General features: G+C 35.8%; 1 long non-coding RNA gene across 1 annotated transcript; it reads right to left on the reverse strand.

Moving 5' to 3' along the window:
- Window positions 1-5249: 5249 nt before the first annotated feature.
- Window positions 5250-5909, reverse strand: LOC140980839 (uncharacterized). The gene is made up of 3 exons (XR_012176000.1): window positions 5831-5909; window positions 5721-5744; window positions 5250-5499 (listed from the first exon to the last, which is right to left on the reverse strand). It is a non-coding gene; the product is annotated as an uncharacterized lncRNA (long non-coding RNA).
- Between the last annotated feature and the right edge of the window lie 1138 nt (window positions 5910-7047).

The following is a 7047-nucleotide window of genomic DNA, read 5'->3' on the forward strand; positions in this document are numbered from 1 at the left end:
TTTTATGATTTATGGTAAAGTTGTGCAATTTTTACTTTTTAAAATGTTATTTTTGAAAAGTTATGTTATTTTATGATTTTAAAAAAAAAAGAAAAATATTTTGAGGGATGTGAATTGATTGTGACAAATGATATGATATATGATATATGATTTTGTGGAGATGACGTGAGGGTCAAGGCTCTAGAGGGAACCCATATTCGGGCCAAGGCCCCAGAGGGACTCCGTTTACGGGCCAAGGCCCCAGAGGGACCCCGTCTATGGGAAAAGTCCTCCGAGGGATCCCGACGATCGTATTTCCATGGTGGAGCCTAGTGCCCNTTTTAAAATGTTATTTTTGGAAGTTATGTTATTTTATGATTTTAAAAAAAAAAAGAAAAATATTTTGAGGGATGTGAATTGATTGTGATAAATGATATGATATATGATATCTGATTGACGTGAGGGCCAAGGCTCTAGAGAGAACCCATATTCGAGCCAAGGCCCCAGAGGGACTCTGTTTACGGGCCAAGGCCCCAGAGGGACCCCGTCTATGGGAAAAGTCCCCCGAGGGATCCCGAGGATCGTATTTCCATGGTGGAGCCTAGTGCCCACTTCCATGGACCATGTGGAGCTAAAACTGCAGTCGACCATAGGATAAAAGTTAATCACTTTCAAGGATCAAAATTCACGCAAAATGATATATGATTGAGAGCTTATGATAAAAATGATTTTATGATATATGATTTATGATGATGATTAAAGTTATTTTTAAAATAATTTATTTATGCTTAAAGCTTATTTTAAATGATTTTTTTAAAGGATTTATTTATGCTTAAATTTATTTTAAAATGATTTTATGATTTATGATTTAATTATGCTTAAATGATTTTTAAATGATTTTAAAATGGTTTATTTATTGTCAAAAGGTATTTTAAATAAAAATATGATTTTTAAATGCATGTGAGTGTATATATATTATTTGCTAATCATGTTTAGAGCGTGCTGAGTCTTTATACTCACTAGGTTTGTATGATGCATGATTTGATGATTTTGGAGGCGGTGACGATTGAGTCGATCGAGTGCAGCAGTACACACTCGACGGCCTTTATGTTTCCGCACTAGATAGATAGATTATGATTTAAAGATTTTGCTAATGATTTTTATTAGAGATGTTCTTATACTTAATTTTATTGTTAGCCGATCTTTTTAAAGGTCGATTTAGGAATTTTCGGTTAGCCTATGATTTAGGATTTTATGTAAGGTCCAAAATTAAGACGACGTAATCCAACTGCATGCGAATCTAAGAAATAATGAAAAATAAGTAGTAATTGATTTTAATTGCTAATTAATTATGTGACATGCTTGTTTATTTACTAAATGAGATTTTACTGTCATCATGCATAAAATTGTATTTTTAGGAATATTCAAAGTGACGATTGAGGAACGGGGGCCGATGATTGAAAAATGTAAAATGCTTTTATTAAATGATTGTTTTTAATTATTTAAAATATGGTCGATGATTTTACATAGTTTTGGAAAATATGGGGTTTTGAAGTGATTTTATACGCCGGAACGTAAACCTTATCGGTGATGGTTTTTCAACAAAAAATACGGACTTTTTGGCAACCCGACTAATAAATTTCACAAATTTATTTAAATAAAAAACCTTGACAATATTTTATTAAATACTAATTAAAATTAATGGGCTTAATTTAGAGACTTAATAGGCCTAAAAGCCTTGAGGTTGATTAAGTAATATTTATAGTGTTATTTAAGCAAAACCCTAAACCTAACAACAAAAAACAATCGGCCACTATTCTCTAAAACTGAAAAACTCTCCCCAACCCTCACCAAACACACGACAGCACACATACACGGCACTTTGAAAGATTTTGGTAAGGGTTTTCGAAGGTAGCAAGCTAGTAGAAGCCAAGGTCGTCTCCCGTTCTTCGTCGTCAACGGATATTCGAGCGTATTTAACGCAAAGGCACGCTATACATCTCTTTTTTCTCATCCATCATATCATATTATGGTTTGAATTAATGTATGTGTGAAGAACATGAAATATTATTCAGAATTTTTGGATTCACTCTTGTGCATGCTTTGAACTTTTGATTTTATGCACAAAATTCATGCCTTGTACGTATTCAGGGGCTGCCATGATACTAGGTTGGGACCAGGTAAGGTTTATGCACGTTTTAGAGTCACATACACTCACCCTAACACCACAAAAAAAAAAGGAAAGGCAGAATAAGAACAAGCAACCGCGATGTTGCTGTCAAGTTTGAGAGATCGGGTTTCATGCACCAGGGGAAGGGCTGGCCTTGGCATGGGTTCAGGGCTGGCTAGGGACTTGGGTGAGTCTAGACTAGAGTCCTAGCCAAGCTAGGATTCGAGTTTGAGGGTTGGTAGGAGTCCTGATATACAAGGACTCCTACCCGCACGCATGCACAGATTCTGTGGAGGAGGTGCGCTGCTTGCTGGGAGGGAGGGGCTCAGTCCAAGCTTGCTGGGCAGGGTTAGGGCGAGTCCTCAGGGTCCTAGGTAAGTGTTAAGTACGCTGGTTCGTGTCTGGAGTTGTCGGCTAGGGTCCTGAATGCAACAAACTTAGTGTCCATGCACATTGAAACTCTCGGCCAGCATAGGGGTGAATTAGGGGCTTCGTTTTTGGCTTTAGGTGGGCTTTCTTGGGGAAATAAGGGTACAGTAGGTTAATTTAGGATGTTGGTCAAGTTTTGGATTGACATGGCTCGGGGGTAACTCGTGAAAATCAGAAGTTGGTTCGGGGTCGAAGTTTAGGTGTCAAAATAGGGTTTTCAAACGAATGAAAATTGGAAAACGGCTCACGGGGGTCGAGTCATAGTCCATAAGGGCTAAAATAATATAAAAAGACTAAATTTAGAATTTAGGAATTTTATATTAAAGTTTGGGATTTTTCGGGATTAAAACACCGTCAAAACAATTAATTAATGATAAATAAAAAAGTCTAATATTTAAGCTAAATAAAATTATGGAAAAATTAATTTAGGCTTAAATAATTATTTGGGACATGTTAGAGTCAATGAATTCAAGAAAAAGTCAAAACCGAGGAATTTTACCTCTAGGGGTAAAACGGTCTTTTTACACCGAAAAATTAGTAAACTTCATGGCAGTACCCTAAATGCTGTTTTTACGATATTATGAATATTTTTAATTTTTTTTGAAATGTTCATGATTAAGGTATGATTTTTTTTTAAATGTCCAATGGATTTTTATGATTTAAAGTTGACATTTAAAAGACATGTTGTATGCTTGGTTTCACAAATGAAAATGTTATGTTATGTATGATTTTATAAAGTGATGAAAATGTAAAACTTTGAAGGAAGTGAAGTAATTGTGACTAATTCGTTAATGATGGCGATGTCGTGAGGGTGATGGTTCAAGTGGGAGCCCGACGATCGTGTTTCCATTATTGCGAATATGAGGTTATGAGGATATGAGGTTTGAGGTAACGATGAGAATATAGTGAGGGGAGAAGGCCCCAGAGGGAGCCCATTTATGGGAGAAGGCCCAGAGGGAGCCCCGACGATTGTATTTCTATTCGATCATGATAGGCCAGGGCCAAGTTGACCGGTGAGAGTGTCGCTGGTGTCCCCCGCCGCCCAGTACTGTGGTTACATGTAGATGGATCCATCGACTTTTGAGGTTTGAGGAAAGTCACAATTAGCGATCTGAATTCAACAAAGGAAAAAGGAAAATGTTTATGATCACGTTAAAATGTTTTATGTCAGGATAAGGAAAAAGGTTAAGGTTTATTTATGCATATCATGAAATGTTATTTTTACCTAAAAATATTTTCACTGTTGCATGCGATTTTATATGTATTATTTGTTATCCAGATTATGGTGTGTTGAGTCTTTAGACTCACTAGGTATAATGGATGCAGGTGGGTATGAGGGAGGTCTCGACGGGTGATTCTACTGGACTGTTGGTGCACACAACCCGAGGACCAACACTTATATTATTCTGCATTATGACTTTTGACTCATGATTTATGATTAAAGATTTTAAAGACTATTTACTTATGTTTTTGAGAGATTTTTGAGAGGATTAGTATGAGCTATACTTTTCAAACTTATTGCTTTTAGGTTTGGTAAACATGCGACGATTTCATTTTATGACTATTGCACTTGATTTTTAAAATGCTAGGTGGTTGGTATTTTATTTTTAAAAGGGTAAAGTATTTTAATATTTTCATGAGGTTTGAGTACATGGCCGAAAATTGAGTGTTTATAAAAATAAAAAAAATTTCCTAGTACTTTTAAAGCAATAAAAAAGACAGGACGTTTCATTTTATTTCATGCACTTGAGATTTAAATTGTTAAATTATTATGATTGTTAGAAATGATAAGTTATTTTATTTAGATGGTAATTTAGATTTTATGATTTAGTATAAAAAAAATCGAGGTCGTTTCAGTTGGTATCAGAGCCAAGGATCTCCAAAGGGTTGTGTACTGTCACTTCGAGAAGCTCAAGAAGTCACACCTCAAATATGTTGCGTTTGGGCCTATAAAATTTTCGGCATGACCTTCGCATAAATAGGACATACCAGAAAATCAAATACTCAAAATAAACAACATATGCCCTCAATAAACACAACAACATAAACATGTGTCAGCCAGACACACAATCATGACATATACAAACCAAAATATCATTGAGCCGACAAGGCTCGATAATACCACAATACAATCCTCCAAATATATACATATAGTATCTGGGAGACAGCAACACCGCGCAGTACCTAAATACAACTGAACCCACTCTCAAAGAGCTCTGGTACTTCCTGAGGCTTCATCTCGAGCGCCTGAGGTCGAACCACATGTACCACCTGTCATGTCCACACACAAAAGACATGATAGCCCCCTCTCGGGGGTCAATAACCCCAGTACGAGACATCAAGAAACCACGATATATGACATAGAAATGCAATGATGTCATGCATGAATGCAATGCATGTATAGGTGCAAGATATCAGGATATCAGGAATCAAATGATCGATATCAACAATCATACATATATGCTCGAGCTGGTCCACGACTCAGCGGACCGTGCCTGGGATATGGCCCAGCCTCGAAGCCAGCAACTACCTAAGCCGGACCGAATCAAGGTAGCCAAACATCTCCAGAACACCATATCATATCATATATATAACGGATCTCAACCGAAATATAACTGGATCTCAATAACAGATAGGCTCAATATGATATGTTCAGTGGTATTGATGTGTCTAACTAAAATAAAATGTGTGTTAACAAAAGAAATATTTTATTTTATTTTGCACATCAATTACCAACTGATAATATGCGAGTCAGCATATAATATCACATAAATCAACAAATAGCACATAAATCATACACAGGATCATCAGATGTCTCTGTCAGACATCGTGAAAATAACTGATCTCTACGTACCTCAACTAATTTACCAGTAACTTAAATCCTCAAGAAAGTCCTGGAAATGCCAACTCAGACAAATCACCTGAATATTAATTTAAATGGTCTTATTATCATATAAAAATTCCACAACCATTTAAATTCAATTATTTAGACATTTTAAACTCCTAAAATTCCAATATTCGATTAAAATGCCTAAAATCAATCATTTCTATTTTATCTTCGCAAAATAATCTTTTTATCTTTGAAGGACGCTAAACCAATATTTAAGCGACTGAGATAAATTCTAGGTTCACCAGATTATACCTCCAACTCGCACAATTCCGAAACCTACAATAATCAGCCAATAATTAATTAGTAAAGATACCATATTTGAGTCGAAATTAACTTAAATTCACATAGACAACAATTTGCACCGATACAGCTTGTACTTCCAATAACAGTGGCTAAACTTGAACTTAAACCGAAGCTGACCGGCAACAGGCGGCAGCGCGCGGTGGTGTAGGGGCCGGCGGCAGGGACTGAACTCGTCGGAACAATGAGTTAACTAGCTGCAAAAAACATCTTAAGCTCAACTATAAGCAACCTACAACCAAAAACTACCGAATTCAGTCAAGAAATGGTCGGAAAATCGCCACCAACTCCGACGGCCGAAAATCGAAGTAGCAAAATACCTTGAAATATTGGTACCAAAATGTAGCTCTCATCAAGAGCTTTCCAACCATATATTTATTTGAATTTGTCAGCGACCGGTGCGGCCACAATCGGCGGTCAAAGCGGCAACGGTGGTTTGGAGTTTTGAAAATGAAGTTTACGGGTTTCAGGAGAGAGAAAGTTCAAATCGGTGATGATGATGGCTATCTTTTACTATTACTATTATTATTATTATAATTATTATATATAGACAATAATAATAAAATTAGATGTGTCTGTTTTTCTTTTTTCTTCGATTCGAAATTTGACCCGATCAACTCGAAATTTTTTAATATATATATTTTAAACACACTATTTCATTATTTGGCTTAATTATTTNTTGGATTCGAAATTTGACCCGGTCAACCCGATATTTTCTAATATATATTTTAAACCACACTATTTCATTATTTGGCTTAATTATTTTAAATTTCTCAAGTTAAAATAATTAATCTTAATTATCGCCAAATAACGTATATTTAACACGGGTCATTACATCAATTAACTCCAAATATGACATATGAAGAAAGACCTGTCCGAATCTTAGCAAGGCAAGAAAGACGATTGCGAAACAAAGTCATTCCAATTGTCAAGGTCAAGTGGCTGAATCACTCAGAAGAGGAAGCTACTTGGGAAACCGAGAGAGACTTGAAGAGTCGCTATCCTGATCTATTCGGTAAGTTCTAATTTCGAGGACGAAATTCTATTTAAGGGGGGAGGAATTGTAAGGTCCAAAATTAAGACGACGTAATCCAACTGCATGCGAATCTAGGAAATAATGAAAAATAAGTAGTAATTGATTTTAATTGCTAATTAATTATGTGACATACTTGTTTATATACTAAATGAGATTTTACTGTCATCGTGCATAAAATTGTATTTTTAGGAATATTCAAAGTGACGATCGAGGAACGGCGACCGATGACTGAAAAATGTAAAA

The sequence above is a fragment of the Primulina huaijiensis genome, chromosome 7 (genome assembly GCF_012295235.1).
Source record: "Primulina huaijiensis isolate GDHJ02 chromosome 7, ASM1229523v2, whole genome shotgun sequence".
Lineage (NCBI taxonomy): Eukaryota > Viridiplantae > Streptophyta > Magnoliopsida > Lamiales > Gesneriaceae > Primulina > Primulina huaijiensis.